The sequence below is a fragment of the Narcine bancroftii genome, chromosome 12 (genome assembly GCF_036971445.1).
Source record: "Narcine bancroftii isolate sNarBan1 chromosome 12, sNarBan1.hap1, whole genome shotgun sequence".
NCBI lineage: Eukaryota > Metazoa > Chordata > Chondrichthyes > Torpediniformes > Narcinidae > Narcine > Narcine bancroftii.
The window spans coordinates 71,842,922-71,870,914 of NC_091480.1; the positions used below are offsets into that span (position 1 = coordinate 71,842,922).

Here is a 27,993-nt window from a genome sequence, read left to right on the forward strand (position 1 = left end):
ATGACTGTCAATGGGTCGCTGGCACGTCCCCCACTAGTGACTCGCTCCCTGGTAACTCCTCCCCTTGTGACCCTGGAATCAGGCCAGCTACATCTAAAGTGTAATAAAGCCCTATTGTTCCTCACTCTACGGCTTTGGAGTCATTGATAGAACATATCAGCGTTGAACCTAACCATCATTGGAAGTATTGCAATCTGAAACATTCTGTAGATATGGTATGTTTGATGAAACTGGATAGATTCAAAGCGGAGGTTGATAGGTTGATAGGTTCTTGATCAGTAAGGGCGCGTAAAAGGTTATGGGGAGAAAGCAAGGAAATTTGGGTTGAAAGGAAGAATACATCAGCCATAATTTGAATGGCAGAGCAGACTTGATGGGCCAAATGCTCCTACCTCTTATGGTCAACACCAAATATTATTCTTGAACGGTGTACACATGTAATAAAATGAAACAAATCATCCTGACCAACTGAAACCCAAACATTAAATCATCATGTTGGCAATGCTGGCCAATCTGAACTTGAAGCATACAGCTGTAGCTCATCGAGGTCAGATCACAAGGTACCAACCAGATGGCAGAACTAATAATTCAGAAAATGCTATTTTAATTATACTATGGTGGCCCACCGCAGCGGTGATCGAGCCAGCTCTCTGGGCGGCGAGCGCAACCAAAGACCAGCAACCTGCGCAGCGGCACTGGCCTCAACAAGAGGGTGAATAGCAAGGGCAGTTTAAAGGCCAGCAACCCAAAGTGGTGCTGGCCTTGCTGCGCAGCCAACAGACAGGGACAGCCCATGGGGAAGAAGGGCATTGTTATGCAGGAAAGTGCCCGCGTGCAGGAAACATGTTGTGATGTCAGGCAAGAGGGTGGGGGGGGGGGGGGGAGCATGGCGAGAACAGTGCAAGTTTAATAAAACTCAGAGCTTAACCTGACTACATTACGTGTGTGTGTCTTGTTTTGAGTAGCGCGCGACTACCATACCACACTAATTTGCGAGTTTCCATTTAATTAGTTGCTCATGGTTAAAATGCAATATTACAAAGTTTGTGAATTGTACTTTTAAAGTTCAAATGTGATGACTTCAGTGTAAATAGGTTTTTGAATTGAAATATAAAGTACAGCATCAATTACAAAATGGGCTCAGCAAAAATGACAAATCGCTACCCAAATATATGAACCACTGGTCCATAAGACATAGGAGCAGAAATAGACTATTCAGCCCATCAAGTCCGCCCCAGTATTTAATCATAAGCTGATCCATTTCCTCACTCAGCCCCTTTGATGCCCCAGCTAATCAAGAATCTATATCAATCTTTGTGTTAAATACACCCAATGACCTGGCCTCCACAACTGCCTGCGCAACGTTCCACAGATTTACCACCCTCTGGCTGAAGAAATTCCTCCGCATCTCTGTTCTAAGTGGACACCCTTCAATCGTGAAGTTGTGCCCTCTTGTCCTAGACTCTTCCACCGTGGGAAACAACATCTCTATGTCTACTCTGTCACCCCTTTCAACATTTGTCATGTTTCAAAGAGATCACCCCTCATTCTCCTAAATTCCAATGAGTACAGATCAAAAGCTGTCAAACACTCCTCATGTGATAACCCTGTCATTTCCGGAATCATCCTTGTTAATCTCCTCTGAATCCTCTCCAATGTCACCACATTCTTTCTTAAATGAGGAGCCCAAAACTGCTCACAATACTTCAAGTGAGGTCTCACCAGGGCCTTATAAAGTTTCAACATCACATCCCTGCTCTTATATCCTACACAAGACTCCCAAGTTCCTCGACATCTGGGTATTTTCAATTTTCTCCATGGTCATGGTTAAAGAAAGCCCATGGTTAAAGAAAGCCCATGGGTTTTATGGACTGATGTAAAAGAGATTCCTTTCTGGAAGACTGGGTCCTTTCTGGGTCCTTATCAGAAACAAAAGATTCTCAGAATAGTGTGTGGTTTCACAATGGTCTGCTATTGGAAATTAGCCAAAGACTTACTTTTTTTTCCTTTTACAAAGGCAGTTTATTCAGTGATTACGAGATTTCTATATCAATTTAGATTTCAAATTGGTTGCCAGAGTACATACATGACATCACATACAACCATGAGATTCTATTTTCGGTGGGCCAGGCAGAATTATCACTTATCTGTACAAAAAATGAAAAAAATATACACATGTAAACAAATAAAGAAATGTAAACAAGCTGACTGTGAAATACAGAGAGAAAAAAATCAATAAAGTGCATAAGTCCGAGTCCTGAAATGAGTCCCTGATTGAGTTTGTTGTTGAGGAGTCTGATGGTGGAGGGGGAGCAGCTGTTCCTGAACCTGGTGGTGCAAGTCTTGTGGCCCCGAGACCTCTCTCCTGATGAAAGCAGCAGCGAGAACAGAGCTGTGCTGGGTGGTGTGGATCCTTGATGATTGCTGCTGCTGTCCGACGGCTGGGCGTACGCCCCACCGGTTGGGCGTGGGAATATTTTTGGTGGGGCGTGGGGCTTAAGAATATTTTTGTGGGATGTAGGAATATTTTGGGAAATAATTAAAAAGTTGATTTGAAAAAATAAACTTGTTATGTTGGTGTGAAAAATATGTGACTTGGCCACACTGTCAGTACAACACAATCGTGGTAACTTTCAAGTAAAATCACTTTGTTCTTTTCATTTTCATAATGTGTTTTTTGCTTTTCTGATGTTTCTCTGTTGCTTCTCTTATTTTAACTGTTGTTATCCTTGGTTAACATTATAATTATATATTTTTCTGACCGGTCTTATTATCATCCATTCCAAATTATCTCATTGGTGATGAGGATTCCAAATTATCTCAACAATCATGTCTCCGTCCACACCCCTTTACTTTTTCAGTTCAGTAGTGAGTGAGACCTGTATCTGGATGTTTCTTTGTGCACTAGCATATTGATGGGGGGGGGGGGGGGGAGAGGGGTCCTGCCCCAGGTTCCAGCGTGAGGGGAACGCCAAAATTGGAAAAAAAATAGGGACCCCAGAGAATGAAGCACTAGGCTAGCACAGTTTTGATGTACTCTCTGCGAGAAAAAACGTCAGAAAAATGCGCTAGTGTTTTTTTCATGTTTTTTTAAGGGTCAGTATTCTTCCTTTGATTCAATCATTACTTTTATCACATTTTTCAATTCTCTCTTCTTTAGCTTGGCTTCACGGACGAAGATTTATGGAGGGGTAATGTCCACGTCAGCTGCAGGCTCGTTTGTGGCTTACAAGACCGATGCGGGACAGGCAGACATGGTTGTAGCGGTTGCAAGGGAAAATTGGTTGGTTGGGATTGGGTGTTGGGTTTTTCCTCCTTTGTCTTTTGACAGTGAGGTGGGCTCTGCGGTCTTCTTCAAAGGAGGTTGCTGCCCGCCGAACTGTGAGGCGCCAAGATGCACGGTTTGAGGAGATATCAGCCCATTGGCGGTGGTCAATGTGGCAGGCACCAAGAGCTTTCTTTAGGCAGTCCTTGTACCCCTTCTTTGGTGCACCTCTGTCTCAGTGCCCAGTGGAGAGCTCGCCATATAACACGATCTTGGGAAGGCGATGGTCCTCCATTCTGGAGACGTGAGCTACCCAGCGCAGTTTGATCTTCAGCAGCGTGGATTTGATGCTGTCGGCCTCTGCCATCTCGAGTACTTCGATGTTGGAGATGAAGTCGCTCCAATGAATGTTGAGGATGGAGTGGAGACAACGCTGGTGGAAGCGTTCTATGAGCCGTAGGTGATGCCAGTAAAGGACCCATGATTCGGAGCCGAACAGGAGTGTGGGTATGACAACGGCTCTGTATACGCTAATCTTTGTGAGGTTTTTCAGTTGGTTGTTTTTCCAGACTCTTTTCTGTAGTCTTCCAAAGGCGCTATTTGCCTTGGCGAGTCTGTTATCTATCTCGTTGTCGACCTTTGCATCCGATGAAATGGTGCAGCCGAGATAGGTAAACTGGTTGACCGTTTTGAGTTTTGTGTGCCTGATGGAGATGTGGGGGGACTGGTAGTCATGGTGGGGAGCTGGCTGATGGAGGACCTCAGTTTTCTTCAGGCTGACTTCCAGGCCAAACATTTTGGCAGTTTCTGCAAAACAGGATGTCAAGCGCTGAAGAGCTGGCTCTGAATGGGCAACTAAAGTGGCATCGTCTGCAAAGAGTAGTGTTTTTTTTCATATTTTTTAAGGGTCAGTATTCTTCCTTTGATTCAATCATTACTTTTATCACATTTTTCAATTCTAAGACATAATAAAATATTGATTAATCTGTTTCAAGGAGCTTGTGCTGTTGTATTAATCTGCTTCAGCGAGCTCATGCTGTTGTATATTCAAAATGAGCAGACCAAGCAAGAAAAAGGTTTGTCAATACTCAGTGGTGTTCTTGATGTTTGGGTTTATACCTGCTGTACACGATGAACATGCACCTTTTTGCCTACTCTGCCAACAGACTTTGACAAATGAATCAATGAAAGCAGGTTGTCTTGAAGCTCATTTGAGGGTAAAACATGCTAACCATGTCAATTCAAAATTGGAATATTTTAAATCACTGAAAGAGAAGTTTGAATATAGTTCAAAAATCACTTCATTATTTGCTGCGCAAACTGCAGTCCTGAATTGTACCCCTGAAGCTAGCAAAACATGGGAAGAATCATACGATTGGGGAGAAACTGATTAAACCTGCAGTATCATTGTTTCTCAAAACATTCAGCAAAAGGATGAGAAAGGTGTCCGAGCAATGCCATTGAATAATAATACTGTCTGCAATGAAATAGATGGGTCAAGATGTTGAAAACTGCTTATTGAGAAGTTGAAATCACAGAAGTTCTCAAAACAAATGGATGAATCTACTGTACAGGACAGCGAGGCTATGTTATTGGCTTATGTGAGATATATTGATCAGGAAGTGTTTCAAGAAGAGATGGTGTTTTGTGAATCCTTAGAAACAGCCACTACTGCAGTTGATATCTACAGCAAGCTCAAAAATTATTTGGATGAAAATGAAATACCAAAATGAGACATTGTATCTCGTGCTGCAGATGGTGAACCTGCTATGATGGGTAAAAAAAACCCAGCATGTTTAAAATTAATGAAGGATGAAAATCCAAACATGTTGGTTGTGCACTGTGTTATCCACTGAGAAAACTTATTGCCAAGAAAGTTTCCTTGTTCTACATGAGATACTGCATTCCGTGATAAAGTATATTAATGCCATCAAAGCTCATGCCAAATGTGAAAGACTGTTTAAGCAGTTTTGTGTCGGTAAAAATGCAGAATATGTGAGATTATTGCTTCACACTGAAGTAAGGTGATTGTCAAAGGGGAACTGCTTCAAAAGGTTTATGGAACTGTTTGATTTCCTCAGCAAGTTTTTGAAGGAGAAAGCTCTTGCTAACAACGGATGGCAAACCTTCTGTGAGTTACTTGACGGACATTTTTGAGAAATTAAGAACATTGAAAAAACAACTCCAAGTAGCAAATATGATGCTTGTTGATGCAAAAACAAAGATATTTGGATTCATAACACATAGAATTATATAACCATATAACAATTACAGTACAGAAGCCGGTCATCTCGGCCCCTCTCGTCCGCACCAATTTAAGTGAACTCCTCTAGTTCAACCTACCCGCTCCCTGTCCATAACCCTCCATTCCCCTCACATCCATATACTCATCCAACCTTCATTTAAATGACAAAACTGACCCTCCTGCAACCACCTCTTCTGGAAAGTCATTCCACTCAGCCACTACTCTCTGAGTGAAGAAGCTCCCTCTCTTGTTACTTCTAAACTGTTGCCCCCAACCCTTAACTTATGACCCCTCGTTCCAATCTCACCGACCCTCAAGGGGAAGAGCCTATTCACATCTACTCTATCTATCCCCCACATTTACTCTATCTATCCCCCTCATAATTTTATATATCTCCATCAAATACCCACCTCAACCTGCTACACTTCAATGAATAAAGACCAGGTCTACTCAATCTTTCTTTGCATTCTAGATACTGCAATCCATGCAACATTTTAATAAATCTTCTCTGCACCCTCTCCTTATTGATATCCTTCCTATAATTTGTAGACCAGAACTGCACACAATATTCCAAATTCGGCATCACTAATGCCTTGAATAGTCTCAGTATCACCTCCCAACTCCTATATTCTATGCTTTGATTTATAAAGGCCAGCATTCCAAAAGTCTTCTTCACCACCCGATCTACATGAGAATCCACTTTCAAAGAATGATGAACCATTATTCCAACATCTCTCTGTTCCTCAACGCCCTCCCCTTCACTGTATATGTCCTGTTTTGATTATTCTTCCCAAAATGAAGCACTTCACACTTATCTACATTAAACTCCATCTGCCACCTTTCAGCCCACTCTTCTAAGCCGTCCAAATCCTTCTTTAATCCCCGAAAACCATCCTCACCATCCACAACTCCTTCTATTTTTGTATTATCCACATATTTACACATCAAATTTACCACTCCATCATCCAAATCATTAATGTAAATGACAAACAACAAGGGACCCAACACCGAGCCCTGAGTCCTCCATCCTGACAGACAGTTGTCCACCATGACTCTCTGGTGTTTATCTTCTAGTCACCGTTGAACCCATCTGACTATCTCAACATTAATACCTAGCACCTGACCCTTCCTCACCAACCTTCCACGTGGAACCTTGCCGAAGGCTTTACTGAAATCTATATAAACTACATCTACTGCTTTACCCTCATCAACCTTCCTAGTCACCTCCTCAAAAAAATTCAACAAGATTTGTCTAACATGACCTTCCCCTCACAAACCCATTTTGGGAGTCCCTGATCAATCCCTGCCCCTCTAGATACTTATACATATTATCTCTAAGAATACTTACCATTAGTTTATCAACCACCGACATCAAACTTACTGTTGAATAATTGCTGGGCCTACACCTGGAGCCCTTTTTAAACAGAGGAACCACGTTTGCGACACGCCAATCCTGCGGCACCATGCCTCCCTCCAATGACTGTTGGTTTGAGTGGAGGAGGTGGCGACCGGAGTTCAGGTGGTGTTCGGAGGAGGAGGAGGAGCATGGAGCGAGTAAGGGGAAAGGTAAGCCTATAAATTCTGGTGCTTATCGGGGCTCTGGCCTAGTTGGTTCGAGTGGCGAGTGGAGGAGGAGGGGGAGCATGGAAAGAGTGATGGGTTAATTGGTTAAGGGTCAATAAAAGGAGGGTACGGCAAAGGAGTGAGCAGTGAGTGAGTGGCCTGGTGAATGAATGGGGCTTCGAGGCTTTGGCTCAAGAGGCTTTGGTGAGCAGAGGCCAAAGGAATATTTCTACAAGAAATCTCAGTCAATTCTATTGGTTGAATAAGTGTGAGATAAATAATATTGCTCCAAATGTCACTGTTGACCATTTGAAAATGTTCTTTGCCGACTTCAATTTTAGATTTTATGATTTAAAGGCAATGGATTTTCCCTCTTGGGTATCCTGGTGGACTTATCTGAAGTTCCAGTGCTATACTAAGAGGAGTTATCTGAGTTACAACATGATGAATCTGTGAAAACTCTGTTCCAAGTGAAAGGAACCATGATGTCGCTGTCTAATGAGATCAAAAAGAAATACCCAAACTCGACTACTTTAGCAAGGGAACTATTGATACATTTTCCATCGTCTTATTTTGTAGAATATGGCTTCAGTACTGTTAGTGATTTGCTATAAGCTAAGAGAAACTGACTAGAAACTACAATATGTGGAGACTTAAGGTTGAAACTAACAAATCAAAAAAATCTGCAGCCAGCGTCAGGGACAAGGCTCCAACTGAAGTGACAATTGTTGAATGTGTTTGAGATGGTTGACATATTGAAGTAGTAGTTGGATATGAACTATCTGTTCCAGTGTATTCCTGACCTTAGTTACATTGAAATACAGTTGCAGTAAATGATTTAATTAAAAATTCTTCTGAATATATAAGTTTTTTTCCGCTAATGGTGGGGTGTACATTTTTTTGAAAAATTAAAGTGGGGCCTAGGCCAAAAAAGTTTGAGAACCACTGATGTAAACTACATTAAAAAATATATAAATAGATGCAAAGGAAGAGAAAGTGAGGTCGTGTCTGTGGTTCATTGTCAATTCAGAATTTTGATGGTGGAAGGGAAGAAGCTGTCCTTGTGCCACTGGGGGTTCATCTTCAGGCTCCTGAACCTCCTTCCCGATGGTAACTGTGTGAGGAGGGCATGGTCTGGGTGGTGAGGGTCCTTGAGGATAGAGGCTGCTTTCTTAAGACACCATCTCTTGTAGATGTCCTCGATGGAGTTAAGTCTGATGCCTATGATGTCACTGGCAGAGTTCACAACTCTCTATATTCATTTCCTGTCCTGTGAATTGGTGCTTCCACACCAGAGGGTGCAGAACCAGACAGAAAATTCTCTACTGTACTCCTAAAGAACTTTGTAAGAGTTGACATACTGAATCTTTTCAAACTCCTCACAAAATTGATTGCATCAACTTGGAGGTGTCAGGACAGATCCTCAGAGATGTTGACACTCAGGAATTTGAAGTTCTTAACCCTCTCCACTGCTAACCCCTCAATGAGGACTAGTTCATGTTCTCCTGATACCCTCCTTCTGAAGCCCACAATCAGCTCTTTAGTTTTGGTGAGGTTGTTGTGACCCCACTCCACTAGGGTGATCTATTGACCGCCTGTACACTTCCCCATTGCCGTCTGTGATTCTGCCGACAATCCTGGTGTAATTGGAAAATTTGTAGACAGCATTTGAATGGTGTCTGGCCACACAGCCATGGGGATAGAGTGAGTAGAGCAGTGGGCTAAGCACCCATCCTTGAGGTGTGCCTGTGTTGATTGTTAGTGAGGGGAAGATATTGGCTTCTGAGGTGGTGGGTTCTCAGGAAGAGATCAGCCCAGCAGCAAACCCTTGAACTAAAGAATAGATGGAGGGGGGCAGAGATCTGCAGAGCATCCTCAAAGCTGAGAAAATGACACTGTGTATATTCAAGAGGGAAATATTGATGTGTATTTTGGTCAATATGGTTCATAGTGTGAAAAATTTTTTAAAAAGCTGACTGCCTGCAGAAATACAACTCCATTTTTTATCTGCTATATGATGGGAACCAAGCTGCGCTTTTACTCAAATCTCCACAAGAAACCCAAATTACAGAGCCAAATGAGGATTCATCTTTGCCCGAGAATTGTAGAACTTTGTTGACAAAATGCACCATTGGAATGGAGTTTATCTGACAGACAAATGGATGGTTGTTGAACCTACATATCCTCCACTCCAAACCCAAGGTCATCCCAACTTCAGTAAAACGTGTCGCAGACACTGTAGTTGAAATAAAAACACGACACTGGAGAAACTCAGCAGGTCAAACAGTGTCCTTTATGTCAAAAAGATAAAGATCCATAACCAACGTTTCAGGCGTGAACCCTTCATCAAGGTGTAGACAAAACGTGGGCAGGTGGCTGCTACGGGCATCTACCTCCATTTGATGAAGGGTTCCCTGTCGTGAGTTATAACAACAAAAACAAGCCCAGCTTATAAACATGCTATTTTTGAACCTGTAGCGTGCGCGCTACCGCGAAGTGTGGAAAGGACGACACGCACGGGAGTCGAAGTCGAAGACTGATTTATTGCACTGGCAGCTCCGCTTATATTCTCTCCCCGCTGCTGACGACAGGAGTGATGTCACGGCAGCGCTGACCTCCGATTGGGCGGCGTTCCCGCCATTGCTTGTTGTTTCACGTCGTGCAGGTGGTCACCTGGGACGTAGGCCATTGGCCCTCGCGGTCACTGCATCGTGTACCGGGTCGCGTCCCGGTTAGCGGGCTGCTACAAACCTTCTCATGCGCTCTGGTCAGGCCTGTCATTCTAACCAATTGTAGCGACGCTTCAAATCAGGTGGTTTCGTCTCCACGCGCCACAAGCACGCGTCGTTGCTTCTGTACATAGGATATTGTAGTGTAAAGGTGTAATTTTAATTTCGCTAGTTGTTTATCTCACTACTATTAGTACCAAAAATGCCAGTGAGGATTCTGTATGGTCTGGGGGTGGGTGGGGGTAGGTGATACCCTGAGTTGCCAGATTGGCAACCCCAGTGACTCTACCGGATTAACAACCATGATGGCCAAAACACACATGGAGGAAGGGGGACAACACGCCCCTCCAGCAACTCCCACTCCAGAAGCCACCTCATATCCTCAGAACTGATTCCAAGCAGAAGATCCGCAGCTGATTGTTGTCCGCAAGTATTTGACGCGGGCAACATTACTACATCGAAGGAATTCAAACGGGCAAAGCCGCGCGGGGGATTTGGGGCCTCATCGCTGCTCCCCCCACCCACCCCATCATTCATTCCCACTGGGGCTGCAGCAGGACACCTTGTTCATCCCTTCACCGGACAGATTTGAAGGGAAGGTCCGGACTTGGACGTTTGGAGCCCGGGTGGGTTCCGACTGTCCTTGGGCTGGCGAGGAGCGCACGGTCGTGGCGGCGCTGCCTGCAGAGGGCACCTCCGACCTGGCTGCTGGCGGACACCCAGGTGCTCAAACACTCACTGGTTTGTTTCCCGATGCTCAAAGAGGACGCTCCACTCACACGTCCTGCACTTCATTGCGCCGCGCTGCTCCGCTCAACGACCATTGGAAGGCAGCGAGAGCACCAGCCGTGGACAAGCGCTGGGGTCCGCGTGTGCCAGAGGCGGAGTTTGCACTGGGAACCACTTTCGCTTTGACAGCGAGGAAAGAGAAGCAGAAACCAGAGAGGTGAAGGGGAGAGTGAGAACTCGCCACAACCGCCTCTGCACTTTGAAACCCTCCAAGTCCCGGAGAGAAGGACGAGCCGGGGGAGGAGAAGAAGAAACCGCGGTAAGACCTGCAATCCCAAACTCGCCCCCACCCCCAAGTTTTGGTTTGAACTTGGCGCAAGGTTTTTTTAAAAAAACACAGCTCTTCAAATAGAAGGGGGTGAACTGGCTCTGACATTGCAACCCGCTTCACTTTACCAGCTTGTTTATGACATGGGAGGTTTCCTGCCGCGGATACATCCCTCCCCTCCCTCCCTCCCCTCCCTCCCTCCCTCCCTCCTCTCCCTCCCCCTCCCCTCCCTCCCCCTCCCCTCCCTCCCCTCCCCTCCCTCCCCCTCCCCTCCCTCCCCCTCCCCTCCCTCCCCCTCCCCTCCCTCCCCTCCTCTCCCTCCCCCTCCCCTCCCTCCCCTCCCCTCCCTCCCCTCCTCTCCCTCCCCTCCTCTCCTCTCCCTCCTCTCCCTCCTCTCCTCTCCCCTCCCTCCCCCTCCCCTCCTCTCCTCTCCCCTCCCTCCCCTCCCTCCCTCCTCTCCCTCCCTCCTCTCCCTCCCTCCTCTCCCTCCTCCTCTCCCTCCCTCCTCTCCCTCTCCCTCCCCTCCCTCCCTCCCCTCCCTCCTCTCCCTCCTCTCCTCTCCCCTCCCTCCCCTCCTCTCCCTCCCCTCCTCTCCTCTCCCCTCCCTCCTCTCCCTCCCCTCCCTCCTCTCCCTCCCTCCCTCCCCTCCTCTCCCTCCCTCCTCTCCCTCTCCCTCCTCTCCCTCCCCTCCTCTCCTCTCCCTCCCCTCCCTCCTCTCCCTCCTCTCCCTCCCCTCCCTCCCTCCCTCCCCTCCCTCCCTCCCTCCCTCCTCTCCCTCCCCCTCCCCTCCTCTCCCTCCCCCCCTCTCCCTCCCCTCCTCTCCTCTCCCTCCTCTCCCCTCCCTCCCCCTCCCCTCCTCTCCTCTCCCCTCCCTCCCTCCTCTCCCTCCCTCCTCTCCCTCCTCCTCTCCCTCCCTCCTCTCCCTCCTCCTCTCCCTCCCTCCTCTCCCTCTCCCTCCCCTCCCTCCCTCCCCTCCCTCCTCTCCCTCCCTCCCCTCCCTCCTCTCCTCTCCCCTCCCTCCCCTCCTCTCCCTCCCCTCCCTCCCCTCCTCTCCCTCCCCTCCTCTCCTCTCCCTCCCCTCCTCTCTTCTCCCTCCTCCTCCCCCGAACTTGGAGGGTGGGTTGTGCTGCTGTGTTTGCGCACTCGAACTTCAATATTAATTGAACGTTCTCTCACAGCCAGGTCGTTTGGAGCCTTGTGATGTTTTTAATAGAGAGAGAGAGAGAAGGGGGGGGGGGGGGGACACTGAGGAACTTTGTTAACATACACGACGGGGTGAATATTCATTCCCGCCGATGTTACCAAGCGGGACTTGGGCCAAGTCGAGAAAGGGTGGGGTGGGGGAGTGGGACCTTGTCCGGACGTTGGCGCTTCGGAGTTTGAAGCGAGCGCCCAGCCCTGGGTCGAAAGTCGGGACAGAGCAGCAGAACTGCCGCCCGGCAACTCAGCGACCCGCAGGCGGACCTGGGCATTTCTGACTGACGGCCCCGGCCCTCGTGTCTCGTTCATCCGCCGCCCTGGTGCGGACTGGATGTTGGCGGCAGTAAGATTGGAGAGGGTGGGTGACACAGCCTTCGGTGGCGGCCGGAATCGGGAGTGATGCCGAGTGAGAGATCGGCGTGAGAGCCTTCAGAAACACCGCGTTCTTAAGCCGATTGTCGAGGCCAATTAGTTTCAACTGGCAATCGTTCTCTCTCTCTCGCGAAGGCTCATTCGGGCTCCCCCCGTGGTACGATGACCGGGACCACCAGTTGCCATCACTCGCGTGATCTATTTGGTCCCGAGTCCCGCTCCCTGACAGTTGTGGTCACTTTCAGTCCAGTGCTGTTTTCGGAGTTTGCAAAATCACCAAGCGGGACCCCAGCCCCTGGAACTGGGGGGGGGGGGAGCCCAGACAACTCCCAAGTTTCCCCCTTGACGGGACGTCCCTGGGCGGCGACTTCAGAGAGGTGTCGAAACTAGCGGCGGGTGAAATGCTCTTGGGTCTCCGAAATTTCACGTGGACCCTGTCAGCGCAGGAACCACCTTCTCGGGTCACCTCGCCGGGAGATGATATGGACAATCACATCCAAAAACACAAGGGGGAACACGTCAGGCTGCAGAACAAATTCGGACTCGTAAACAAAATTGGGGGGGTCCCAACAGCAATCTGAAATAAAACCAGAAAATGCTCAACTGCTCCGGCAGCATCTGCTGAGAGAGAATGGTTTCTTTCCCCGTGGATCGTCCCGCATCAGTTGAATATCTCCAGTATGTTCTGCTCTGATTTCAGAATGTGCCTTATGTGCAGAAGGCCAAACAGATGAGTTAAAAACACCCCAGATAAACTCAATTTTAGTCAACAGTTTAATTCTGTCATTAAAAAAAAAAGACGTGGCTGGTGGAAGGGGATGCCTTCTCACAGCAATTCACCAAAGATGTTAAGAGCTTTCAAGCATTGTAGTCCAGGTATTAGGATGACAGATGTCAATCGAAGGCTCTAGTCATACGACCAGATACCGCTGATTCGAATAAGGTTTCCTTAACATTTCTGCAGAAAGAAACTTAATCATGGAGAAGTGAAATTGTCCACCTTATATTATAGTGCAACGTATGTTTTACCCCCCAAAAAATTGCATTTATGGTGCTTTCATGACACACGGTGTTCATGACAAGGTAGTAAGGCGGAGAAGCCAGGGAGTTAAAGTGGATGATTGCTTCTCAGACTGTGATGGGCCTCAGGGGTCAGTTGTCATCAATAGCAATGATCTGGAGGATTATGTGATAAATTGGATCAGCAAGTTTGTGGATGACGCTAAGATAGGAGGCGTTGTGGGGAGCGAGGAAGGCTCTCAAAGCTTGCAGGGGGATCTGGATCAACTGGAAAAATGGGCTGCAAAATGGCAGATGGAATTTAATGCAGACAAGTGTGAGGTGTTGCATTTTGGAAGGACAAACCAAGGTAGGACAGACATAGTAAATGGTAGGGCACTGAGGTGTGTGGTAGAACAGTGGGATCTGGGAATACAGATACATAATTCCCAGAAAGCAGTGTCACTGGTTGACAGGGTTGTAAAGAGAACTTTTGGCATATTGGCCATCATAAATCAAAGTATTGAGTAGAGAAGTTGGGATGTTATGATAAAGTTGTATAAGAGACAAAAGTGAGGCATTGAATGCAGTTTTAGTCATCAAACTACAGGAAAGATATCAAAAAGTGCAGAGATTTACGAGGCTGTTGCTAGGACTTCAGGGACTGAGTTAGGTTAGGACTTTATTCCCTGGAGTGTAGAAGAATGAGAGGAGATTTGATAGAGGTTTACAAAATTATGAGGGGTATGGACAGAGTATATGCAAGTAGGCCTTTTCCACTGAGATTATGTGAGATACAAACCAGAGGACATGGGTTAAGGGTGAAAGGGGAAAGTTCGAGGAAAACATTAAGGGGAACATCTTCACACAGAAGGTGGTGGGAGTGTGTGGAACGAGCTGCCAGCTGAAGTGGTGAATGCGGACTCAATTTTAACATTTGCAAAAAATTTGGATGGGAGAGTATGGGGATATATGGACTGGGTCCAGGCCAGTGGGACTAGACAGAACAATAATTAGACACATTTGCATCATATGCTACTTTACAATGAAGCCTTATAAACAGCCATGATGAGGTATCATTTGACACTCTCGTCGAGGCAAACTGAACTTCAAATTCAGTTGGAGCAAAAATAAAACTTCAGATGCCGAAACAAACCGAAGATACTGGAGACACTGAGCAGGTCAGGCCAGACAGTATTGGTAGAGAGCTTAACAGAAGAGTTTGGTGTCCATACCCTTTTACTCCATTGAGGGGTTACAATTCCGATTTCTATTCATCATTGAGTAAAAGATTTTCTCAATAATAAAGTAATTGGTTATTTTATTTCCTTGCATTGAAAAAAGACATTGATATAAGAGAAGTAAGTGGGTGTAACTTTATTAATGAGATTGCCACAAAAGTAAGTTAGTTTCTTTCACTGAGTAGGTTGAGCACTTTCTTAGCTGTAAGCAATTTACTGGAAAGGTTTGAAAAATAGATTGGAGATAGATTCGATATTAACATAATTGCACATATACCTTGGTGGCTAACACCTCGATAATTTTAATATTTAAATAGCTTTAAGGACCATTTATGACAGACATAAATAAGCACAGTCCAGTTTGGTTGTGATACATTTCTGAGAAGGATTGATCCCAGTGCAGTTCTATTATCAAGTAGAAGTGTAAATCTGTAGAACTCTAGTGAATGCCAGTAATGATTATCTGACAGTGAATGCCTCCAGATATGGCTTGGTATTTTTCCTAAAATTCGTGATTTGGGAAATTCAATTGCACAATGCCGTTTTTAATCAGTGCAATGAAATTGATTTTTTATAAGACCAATACTTTGGGTCACTTCAGATCCTTGAGACCCAAAGATGATTTCCATTTCAAGGGTGCAGATAATGATATAATTCCCCATACAAACAGTGGATTACATGGTTCTGCAGAATTGTGATTAGGGTTCATGTGTTCCCAGTGGTAGTGCAAATTGGAAAATCTGTAGAATCTTGACTCTAAAACAACCTATAATCTTCCAGCCCAGCCACAGCCCCTGATCTCAAAGAAGACCTTCCTATTCCACCAATCTGCAGCTAGTTCTTGCCCCTGTGATTTGCCTGAGCCTCATTTGTCGTCAGCCTTGACACCTCGCCCCAACATGAAGGCTATATTGACCTATAGCAACTCCCACGACAGGTATTTTCCAGGCCCCATTCACTTTCAGAACAATTTTCCAGCTTCCAATATGCTGTACATACTCAACAATGTGACTATCCAATTCCATCTACCCCCACCACAAAAACAATCCTCAGTCACAATACCAAACCCCTAAATTTAATACTTCCCTTGGTCTCACTGCTCTTCTTGCTCAGAATGAAATAATCTGCTCAAGTATTTAGACCAGTGTGAAGCTGCAATGATAAAAAGACCCCGATTAGAATTCTATGCAGGCCTCCAAACAGTAGCCAGGACGAGGTAGAAAAAGCACGCAAAATGGCGATGTTGCGATAGTCGTGCAGGTTTTCAATCTGCTGGTTGATTAGGAAAATCAGGTTGGCATTGAATCCAAAAAGAAGGAATTTATAAAATTCCTGCGAGATGGCTTTGTAGAGCAGCTTGTGGCTAAGCTGCCTGGGAATTCTAAAATGGGTGTGACAAACCAGATTTGATAAGGGAGCTGAAGGCAAGGGAACCGTTAGGTGGCAGTGGTCATAGTATGATAGAATACATATTTGAGAGGGAAAAACTAACATCAGTATACCAGTGGAATAAAAGGGACACCAGAGGTATAAGAGAGGAGCTATTCAATGTTGATTGGAAGAGGACATTAGCAGGGATGACAGTAGAGCAGCAGTGGCTGGAGTTTCTGAGATTAACTCAGAGGGCACAGGATAAATTCATCCCGAGGTTGAAGAAATGTTTGGAAGGGAGGACGAGGCAGCTGTGGCTGGCAAGGGAAGTAAACAAAAAAGCAAAACTTGTACAGGAGAGGATGTACACAAGTTAGCAGGAAGCAAGAGGATTGGGACATTTTTAAAAGCCAAAAGAAGGCAATTAAAAAGAGTAATAAACAGAGAAAAGGTGAAATATGAAGATAAACTAGCAAATAGCATAAAAGAGAGTGTGAAAAGTTTTTTTTCAAATTTTTAAAGAGCAAAATAGAGTAAAATAATGTTTCCCATGCTCTGTTCGAATTGATCTCTCTCAGTTACTGCGCTGTGTTTTATTATACGTACTTGTTGGACAGCACACAAAACAAACCTTTTTGCTGTACCTGGCACATATTACAGTAATCTTGAACTTGGAATACCCATTGCTGCATTATGAGCATATGCCCTAATGATGTGCTGGACTGACAGTCAGGTAGTTCATTTCCAGCACGATTTTACTGCCTTCTACCATTCATGATTGGAACGTTCCCTGGTGACGTCTTTGGAATCAAAAGTCTCCGTTATTTGGAGAGGAGGCAAAAGACTGGGATATTCTTTGGGGAATGAAATGTTTGCATGGTTTACAAATAAAAGCAGCATTAATATTGGGGTCAAAAATAGTTTAGTTTTTTTTTTCATTTCTGGGGTGAGACTGTTAGTTCCTAATTATTCTCTAAACTCTGTGGCTCGTTCAGAGTTCACCACTCTGCTGAGGGTCCGCAGTTAGAGACCAGACTAGGTGAGAATGGCAGCTCCCCCACACCCCCACCCAAAAAGGACAATGAACCTGAAAGTAAAATGCTCACAAGGATAAGCTGGGAATGTGTATGTTTTATGCTTGTCTTGATTTATTTTTAATGGCTACACGAGGAAGCATTAGTTTGTAAATGCTGCAAAGGAATTTTGTTGAATGTTGCGATCAATATTGTAAAAATATATACATGCATCTAATCATATTACTGATCTCATGAGATGGATCACAGAAATCTTAAATGCCAATATTTGGCAAACCAATGGCTGACAAATGATGATTATAATCATTATTGAATGGCTCACAATTGGAGGTTATTGTAATAACAGGTTCTTGGACAAGGAGACTGAGGAACTGAGTTCAATATTTTTGTATTCACCATCTGAATTTCAATTGTGGAAAAATCTGGAAGAGTTTCAATTCCTTTTTGTCAACAAGTAACTGCTATTAAAGTTGTCACATTAGGCTCTGCAGCGATGCCTACATATTCAATACCTTAGCTCACCTTAATTCTCCAAGAAGAAGAATCATTTAGGTTAGATTAAGGAAGTTTCTGATTCCATTAAGCTGTACTTTAGTGGGAAAAGGAACCGAATATTGTAACCACAATTCCATTTGCAAATAGAATACGAATTTCAAAAAGCATAACCTTGATTCCACATCCAGGCTTGATAAGATCATTTTTATAAGACATACAAGCTTAGTTCTCGCTGTGTATAACATCGTTGTTAGATTTTGATTTATTTATTATTGTCACATGCACTCAGACTCACTGACAGCTTTCATTCAAATGCTAGCATAGAATCTCTGCTTTCTGGCTTCATTTGATGTCAGTACTTTGTTAATTACTGTTTTCTTGCACGCTCTTGTTTTTCTGGCATCCCTGACAAGATTTATCTTGTTTTTACAGGGTACATGCAGGTGGAACAAATGTTTGTCTCAGATATACTGTTAGGTTAAAAGAACCACAAGCTTAATATATGTGTATAAAAATTCTGTCCCATTTCACCGACAGTCTTTAATATCTCTCTTGCAAGGGGGAGAAAAGGCAACTTTGAAGCTTTTGTGGTTGTATGTTCTTTGTATGTGGTCATAGACAAGTTAAATAATAAAATAAGAACAGATTTTGAAGTATTTTACTCAGGAAATTACCTTCTCTCTGGTGTTTTTCCTGTTTATTCCTTGGTAACTTTGACAGTGTTGGGGCACAATTCTACAGACAGCGAATGTCTTATGTGGGAAGATGAATGGAGGTGAAAAATGGCATTTTAACCCAGTCAAATCCTCTCCTTGCTCAAAATTGACTGATGTGTTCTTGCTGGTAGTGGGATTATTCGACAGCCTCGAACTCGATTAAGGCCAGAGCATTAAGACTGCTTATGTGCATTTTCACCTAGAACAGCAGTACCGTCAAGGTACTGGCCTACTAATTTAGACGCCTGGAGATCCAAGGTGAAATTCCCACCACAGCAGCAAGAATTTAAATTAAGTAATTCAATAAGCCAGGAATGTAATTCATAAAACTGCTGGGTTGTCGTAAAACTCTTCTGGTTCCCTAATGGCTTTTCGTGTGGAAACCTGCCATGCTTCATTGACCTGGCCTGCATGTGACCCACCATCTGCCAATGTGGTTGAATGTTGAGTGTTCCATGAAATGGTTTAGAAAGTAGCTCCATTCAGATGGCAATTAACAATGGATGTTCAATCCTGAACTTGTCAATGATGTCCATGTCCCATGGATAAATTGAATTCAATCATCCACGGCAATTCTCACTGGGAATCTATTGACGTAACTTTGTGTGTGCTTCACCTCTGAAGCGGACTCAAGAGTCATGTTGTGTTCTGGTTTGTTTTTCCATATGGGGGTCTATTATAATTATAATTGAAAAAATGAACTCTTGCAGTGTTGACTTGGTTTCCTTAAATGGGATAATTTAAGCCAGTCATTGGATTGTGAATAATATCAGTACATTTATCCCTTTGTCTACAGTACATCATAGTTCTTTTATTGAAAATACAGTTAATCTCAAGGTGCAGTTTCTATTTCTCTCATGAGGGCACAATGAAAATCCATTTGGGCTTCCAGTACCTTTACCATTGGATCTCTAATCCTTTATTTATATAACCATATAACAATTACAGCACAGAAATAAGCCAACTTGGCCCTTCTAGTCCATGCCGAACACTTTCTCCCACCTAACCCCACTGACCTTCACTCAACCCGTAACCCTCCATTCCTTTCCCATCCATATACCTATCCAACTTATCCTCAAATGCTAATATTGAGCCTGCCTCCACCACTTCGTCTGGAAGCTCATTCCACACACCCACCACTCTCTGAGTGAAGAAGTCCCCCCTCATGTTTCCTCCAAATTTTTGCCCCTAACTCTCAGCTCTTGTCCTCTTGTTTGTACTTCCCCCTTTCTTAAAGGAAAAAAAGCCTCTCCACGTCCATTCTATCTATACCCCTCAAAATTTTAAATAACTCAATCAAATCCCTTCTCAACCTTCTACGCTCCAAAGAATAAAGACATAACTTATTTAAACTTTCCCTATAACTTAGACCCTGAAACCCTGACAACATTCTAATAAATTTTCTCTGCGCTCTCTCCAATTCATTGATACCTTTCCTATATTTTGGTGACCAAAACTGCACACGTTACTCCAAGTTTGGCCTCACCAAGTACAATTTTAACACAACATCCCCAACTCGTAGACTCAATGCCCTGATTTATAAAGGCCAACATACCATAAGCTTTCTTCACCACGCTATCCACATGTGACTTCACCTTCAGGGAACGATGTACCATAATTCCCAGATCCCTCTGTTCTACTGCACTTTTCAATGCCCTACCATTCACCATATATGTTGTATTTTGACTAGCCATTCCCAAATGCATTAAATTCCATCTGCCATCCTTCAGCCCACTCTTCTAACTGGCCTAAATCTCTCTACAAGCTTGAAACTCTTCTTCACTATCCACAGCTCCACCTATCTTCGTATCACCCGCATACTTACTAATCCAATCTACCACCCCATCATCCAGATCATTAATGTATATGACAAACAGTAATGGACCCAATACTGAACCCTGAAGCACACCACTTGTTACTGGCATCCAATCTGACAAACAGTTATCTACCGCTACTGTCTGGCATCTCCCATTCAACCATTATTGAATCCATTTTACTACTTCAAAGGTTCATAAAAGCAGCATACTAAATTTTTAATGCAGACATACATCACAGTAATAGGCCTTTTCGGCCCATGAGCTCGTGCCGCCCAGTCACACCCAGTATGTTTTGAATAGTGGGGGGAAAGCTCTCATATACAGAAAGAATGTACAAACTCCTTACAGACAGTGCGGGATTCAAACAATGTTGCACTACTAACTGCTACACTAACAGAGCTGCCCAGAATAATTTAAAAAAAAAATTTAGTTTTTGATTTTCAAAGACTGATACAAATCCAAACAAACAACACAATCTCTCTCAACAATAGTATATAACATGTAGAGTCTATTTCCCCCCTCCCCTGCTTCCCTCCCCTCCATCCGATACCCTAATACCACAAGAAAAAGATTATACAAATTAAATAAACACAAAGAACCAATTATTGGTAAAGTCACAGACCCTTAAGGGAACTTACGAAAAACCTCAAAAAAATCTAAAATTAAAAAGAAATGGAACAAAATACAAGGGCCCGTCGTCTGTGCCATAACCCACTTCATTGATCTCAATCATTCCACTACTGGCCCTGATTGTTGCCTTTCCTTTATTCAGAAGGGGTAATTATATCTGTGTAGCGGATAGGGCTGCTACAACCTAACAAATATGTCATATTTCCTCCTTAAATTGTACATGATTTTCTCCGGGGAATATAACTCTGCATTTCTGTATTCCATCGTGTAATATTTAGTTGGGAGTCGGACTTCCACGTGATTGTTATATACTTCCTGGCTACTGACAAGGTGACCTTCAAAAATTGAATTTGGTACTTGGACAGTTTCAAACTTGCGTCCATAATGTTCCCCAGAAGGTACAATTCTGGAAAATCCACCTTTGTAATTTTTGTCAGAATGTCCCCCAGGGCCTCCCAGAAGGATCTCAACTTTGTAAACCGCCAGGAATAATTTTTTTAATAAGAACTTGTAAGTTTGTTTTACTTATAAGATCTTACTTAATGTGCCTCTTGCTACATTTTGCCATTTATCAGCCAAAGATGGGGGCTTGAGAGGTGCTAAACTTTCTCGTGGACACTTTCAATTTCCTTTTGATAACATTATCTGAAAATGCTGGAAACACTGAGAAGATCTGGTTGTAGAAAGAGAAACAGAGTTAACAGAGAACCCTTCTTCAGAACTGGAAAGTAAAGCAGTTTTAAATTGTAGAGAGTTTGTGGGAGATTTGAATAGGACAAAGAGAATATCTCTGAAAGGGTGAGGCCAGGATTGCTGAGAAGGTGAAATCATCTAGTTGATAGGTGAATGGGGGAAACATTGTGGATGGGGAATAAAACATACTGATTTATAAATATTGTGAAATCCAGATTTGTGGGAAAGGCGATGTTAATGGAGATATTCAAAACTGGGTCAAAACTACATGTGGATGCCCCACCGCAAAACTGGCCAGTTCTCGAACAAACAAAGAAAGCAAGTTACTTAGAGTTCTTCAATTTGATATTGAGTCCAAAAGGCAACCATGTATTAGATGGAAAATGAGGCGATGTTCAAGGACTGCATTGTTTATACATTCAATCTTGCCCCTGAGGGAGCTACTTTCTTGAACTGCTGAAGCAGTTTAGAACAAGTGTTTGATTTTTTTAAGGCCACTTCAAAGCCAACCTACGTTATTTTAGGCTTAGAGTCATGTGGTAACATCCATGAATCATTTGAGAACCAGACGGGAAGTTTACAACAATTCAAAACTTTCATGATCTCAATCACTGGTGATCAATTCTATTGATTTCAAAATTTATTTGATCAACAGAGTTTAAATTCCTCATCTGACACACTGGGATTTGAACCCATGTCTCTGGCCATAAGTCGAACTTTATTGGTCCAGTGCTTCATCATTATGGTCCATTGACAAAACAGAAGCTGGTGACAAACATCAATAAAGCTGCACCGTGGTCTTGAATGGGGACACCAATTGGCCTGAGCAGAAATCTGTGCAAAAGGTAGTGGACACAGCCTAGGACATCAAAGGCAAAACCCTCTCCCACCATTGATAACATCTACAGGGAACACTGCCATTGGAGAGCAGCAGCAATCATCAAGGGTCCGCATGCTCTGTTTTCACTGCTGCCATCAGGAAAGAGGTAGAGATGCCACAAGACTCGCACCCACCAGGTTCAGGAACAGCTGCTCCCCCTCCACCATCAGACTTCTCAACGACAAAACCAATCAGGGACTCATTTAAGGACTTTTACTTTTGCACTTTATTGTTTTTCTCCCCCCTCTCTGTATTGCACAGTTATATGTGTGCATTTTTTTTTGCACTACCAATAAGTGCAATTTTATCTTGCCTGCAAGAAAAAGAATCTCAGGATTGTATGAGATGTCATGTATATACTCTGACAATAAATCTGAAATCTAAAGGCACAAGCCAAGAATGTATTGGGAAGCTCTCCACTTGATCAGAGAATGAAACTCCAGCAATACTCAGTTCAATGTGATCAACGACAAAGCAGTTCACTAGATTGGTGCCTCGACCACCACCCTACCAATGACTCTGTCCATTGTAGCAAGTTGTCACGATTTTGCTAACAAAGTCATGGCATCCATCACCCACAACAAAGGCAGGAAAGATCACTCACTGGCAACGTTCAATCACACTACACCCTGACCTGAAAATTCCTACGTTACCAGCCAAATTTCAAGAAATCCAACAGCACTGAGAGTTTATCTTCACCAGAAGATACCTAGAGTGAACAATGAAATGAATGCATCCTGAATCCAAGAATGATTTTCCCTCCATGACTGGAAGATATTTGATTCTTTGATCACCAATATGACCAACTGAAAAATATGTCATGGAACAGAGTATCATGGTCAATGCAAAAGAGGATAAAGAGACATCTTGAGGAATCATTGGGTCATCAAATAATCATCCCCCCCCCCCCCCCCCCAGCTTTTGGTGTTTGCCATACTGCATTGGAGCAATTTATTGATGTTTGTCACCAGCTACTGTTTTTGGAAGTTTTGTTTAGCATTAAGTAGGACTTTTTTATATGGAAGGAACTCAGACACTTTAAGACAAATGTATTTCTCATCGTGGTTTTGACGCTTCATTCAGATTTAAATGAAAATGAATTTAAGTCTGTTTCTGTTTGTATTTTAAACTGAGACATATTCTTGAATAGGTCAGCATTAATCACTTCCCAAGACCACATAAGCAGCTCCAATAACATTGAGGTACTGTTCCCTTTCAGCAATGCTTTCAACTTACCCCTTCCAGTTGTCCAAAGGTAACTGATTCGGCATGGCATTTAATTCCAACTTGGCCACTGATGGAACTCAAATAGAAACAACCTCCCCTGGTCTACAAGCAAATAAAAAGCTAGCTCATGTTAATAGATTTTAAAACCTAACAGTCATAAATAGATTTGAGATCAGAATCCGGATTTATTGTCATGAACAAGTCATGAAATTCGTGTTTTGCGGTAGCGTCACAGGGCAAACGTTCATATTATTCTCATTCATATTATAACCATCTTATGACAATGACTGTAAAAAATAATAATAGTGTATGAAAAGTGAGGCCGTGTCTGTGGTTCATTGTTCAATCAGGAATCTGATGGAAGTGGGGAAGAAACTGTCCTTGTACCGCTGAGTGCTTGTCTTCAGGCTCCTGTATCTTTTCCCTGATGGTAGCAGAGTGAAGAGGGCATGGCCTGGGTGGTGGGGCTCCTTGAGAATAGAGGCTGTTTTTTTAAGACACTGCCTCATGTAGATGTCAATTATGGAGTGAAGTCTGGTGCCTGTGATATCGCAGGCTGAGTTATCAACCCTCTGGAGTCTATTCTTGTCCTGAGAGTTGGCGCCTCCATACCAGGCAGTGATGCAACCAGCCAGAATGCTCTCCACGGTCCACCTGTAGAAGTTTATGAGAGTCTTCGGTGACATACAGAATCTCCTCAGACACCTCACTCAAAGTATACCTGCTGATGAGTCTTCTTGGTGATTGCATCAACATGGAGGTTCCAGGACAGATCCTCGGAGATATTGACTGTTATGCCTCACCAGCAGTAATTAAGAGATGCAAAAACAGATGAGTTAAGTTTAACACAAAAATTATTAACAAATTAACAATAATAGAATTTCCTTAATAAACTTAACTCCTGAACATAGGCCTTTATGGCAACTCTACATTAACAACAGATAAAATATGTGCGGGGGGGGAGGGGAACCCAGACTATTATAGTCCAAGCTCCATATGCCCCAAAAGTCAGTCATGTCAAGTCTGTCAGTCAAAAGGGAACAGGTCGCAGATTCTGGCCTCCAGGCTTGGGATTCTTAGCTTGATTGCACGCTGGTCTTTAGTTGGACGTGGAAACAGATGGCCATGATCACTGTAGACTTACGACTTTCCTGAGTTTTAAATGTGGCAACAACCAGCTTTGATTTCTTCATGGAAATTTTCACGCAGTGACCTCCTAGTCACTAGACGAGGTTCACGCCTCCAAAGCCCACTTTAGGGTTAACAAGTGACCCGCAGACAATGTAGCTCAGTCTCCTTTCTCCCACTGAAACTACTGAGTGAGCACAGTATGGACGGCAGTGTTAGCACCTGTGAATGAAGCAACAGCCTCTTGTATTCTGAAGCTGGCGGGTAAGCATGTATACCAAACCTGATCATCTGACTGACTATCCTCTGACTAACCAACCAACCTGTCGAAAACTCAGCATGCTGGGCTCTTCAACTGCTCCAGCATGTGCCTTTAGCTCTTGAGAATGGTGGAGGGAGGTTGACTACAGCAGGCGTGCTCACCGCGAGCCCACCGGCTTTCAGCACAAGGTTGTCGTGCTTCTGACAGCTGTCATTTGCCCAGCGCTGTTTCAGTGCTTCCCACGCAGCTGTCAGTTTTCCCAGTGCTACTTTAGCTCTTCACAGCAGTGCACGATCCTCACTCTCCCGCCGTAGGTTCAGTCCTGTCCCTGGTCCGAAAATGAGATTGTCCAGGGTCTCCAGGAATTTGAAGTTCTTGACCCTCTCCACTACTGAGCCCTCGATGAGGACTGGGTCGTGTTCCCCTGACTTCATCCTGAAGTCCACAATCATCTCCCTGGTTTTGCTGACGTTGAGGTCAAGGTTGTTGTTGTTACACCAATCAACGAGCTGATCCATATCCCCCTGTACGCTTCCTCATTGCCATTTGTGATTCTGCTGGTAACTATGGTGTCATCGGCGAACTTGTAGATAACATTGGAATTGTGCCTGGCCACACAGTCGTGGGTGTATAACGAGTAGAGCAATGGGCTAAGCACACATCCTTGGTGTGCGCCTGTCAACTTTTAATTAAGCTGCAAATGAAAGATTTCCTCAACAGACAGTAAACACATGGGTTATTCATAATCCACCACACCCTCAGAAGCTACTGTTTACTCAGAGTGCTGGAGAATCCAGTGTGATTTCATTCAAATAAATGAACATTCTGTTGATTGGAATTTAAAACATCTTGCCTCAAATCAATTTTCATTCCATTTTGGCGGGGAACTGTTGTCAGATGGTTCCTTTCGTTTTTTCACAAAGTTCTAGATTGTGACTGAAAGGGATCTTGAGAAAAATGGGTTGGGATCTGGTGATCCAAAGATTTTGGTGGATGGAAGATCAGTGGGCAGAGCTAATTTGTCATCTGAGGAATGAGAGGATCCCCCACAGCAAATAAGCGAGTGAGTTGAAGAGGATGTCTTTGAGTCAAATTTGCACTGTTTGGAGAGGCCTCCTTTAAATGACACTGCTGCAGAGATGGCTTCGAAGGAATATTGCACAAGAGATAACATAATGAGATACATTTCTGACAGAGAAAAACAAATGCAATTTCATAATCGAATTGGCGGTGCAGTAGTATACAACTTGGAATTGATTGAGAATGTGTGGAATGGACAAAATTGATTTTTAAATCTGCACCTCAAAATAAAATCAGGACCAGGGGCTAGATTTCCAAGCCCTCTGCTCGCTCTTCATTTGGATCTGTTGTTGTGGTTACAGATCAACATGTTCCTGTCAACAAACCACCAAAGTAAAATGGCTTTAGCTTTCAAGGATGCTGACATTTAGAGTTTTGATGCTAGAAAGGTGTTTACTGCATTTAGCCCTGACAACTGGAGTTAAACTGATTGCACCAGAGACTGATCTCTTCAGATAATCTTCAAACAGTTAGGAAAAAATTCAAAATTCTAAACAATGAATATCTTTTCGAAGAAAAATCAAAGCATAAAGATGAAAGGATGGTGGAAGTTAGAAGTTAAAAACTGATGCTATAACTCTGCAATTGACCAGGTGATCGACTGATCGAGAAATAGCTTCTTCGTTTGCATGTACATCGCCTTCCATAAAAGACACTTTTTTCCTTTATTTGCCCCTGTGCTTCACAGTTTTAAATTCACATGTGATTAAAGTGCATGTTCCAGATTTTATTCTGGGTTACTTGTGTACATTTTGGTTTGACCATGTAGAAATTACAGCACATTTTATATAGAGTCCCCTCATTTCAGGGCACCATAATATATGGGACCTTTGGCTTCACAGGTATTTGTGAGTACTCAGGCCCGTTTAATTGTTTCATTGGTCCAGGTAGAAGAGAGAAAGAGAGGCTTGCTTCGAAGCTTTTGATCACCTTTGGAGTCTATAGTTGCCATTTTTCAACACGAGGGCCAGAGTTGTCCCAATGAAAGTGAAAGAAGCCATAATGAGGCAGAAAAACAAGAATAAAACAGTAAGTGACATCACCCAAACCTGAGGATGACCAAAATCAACAGTTTGGGACATCATTAAACTCAGTAATCACAATGGGACTGGAATTCCAAGGAAGATCTCCACTGTTGATGACAGAAGAATTCTCACCATCATGAAGAAAAATCCCCAAACACCTGTCCGACAGATCAGACACACTCTTCAGCAGGCAGACAACTGTCCACAGAAGACTTCATGAACAGAAATACAGAGGCTACGCTGCAAGATGCTGTAATTTCTACATGGTCAAACCAAAATGTATGCTAACAAAAACCTTGAATAAAAGCTGGAATGTGGACTTTAATTACATTGTTTGATTACAAATTTAAAACTGTGGAGCACAGTGGAAAATAAAGGAACAAAGTGTCTTTGTCCCAAACATTATGGAGGGCACTGTAGCAGTCAAGGGAATTCCCCGCAAAGATGCAATGGAGTCTGTGGTGAAGATGTGACTATTTCTGATGCCTTCCATTCTGTTCGTCCTGCCATCCAGCACCGATGGCATCATCAGCCTCTGCAGCCAATCACATAGAATTCTCAGACAGCAATACCAGAAACCAAAAAGCATATTTTCTAAATAACCTTTACATTATTTAATAGAGATTGGTAATAAACATATGATCAATGTTGAAGCTAAAATGCCATTAATAAACAAAAATAAACTCCCTCGTATTTTGAAATATTTGTGTCAAGAACCTGCAATATAATTGTATTAGTCCTGATGAAAGGTCAGCATCCTGAAAGGTTACGTTTATGTTTCTCTCTCTACAATCAATTCCTGTCCTGCAAAAAGGTGCCATCGATTTGTGATTTTAATTTAAAATCATTATTTTTTTCATCCGTCAGTTAATTTGCTAGATCGTAATAATAACTTAGTTTCTTGATTTACAAGTTCACAGATCATGCAATAAAGCTCAATATTTTGGCATTTTACTGTGGTGTT

The 27,993-nt window shown here is 43.6% G+C and overlaps 1 protein-coding gene across 2 annotated transcripts in view; it reads left to right on the forward strand.

The window, feature by feature from the left end:
* Nucleotides 1–9,651: 9,651 nt before the first annotated feature.
* Nucleotides 9,652–27,993, forward strand: part of LOC138747523 (thyroid hormone receptor alpha) — a 471,266-nt gene continuing 452,924 nt past the window's right edge. For both annotated transcript variants that reach the window (XM_069906806.1, XM_069906805.1), the window contains exon 1: nucleotides 9,652–10,850. The gene's annotated coding sequence lies outside the window, so the exon portion shown is untranslated. The remainder of the gene's footprint in view (nucleotides 10,851–27,993) is intronic.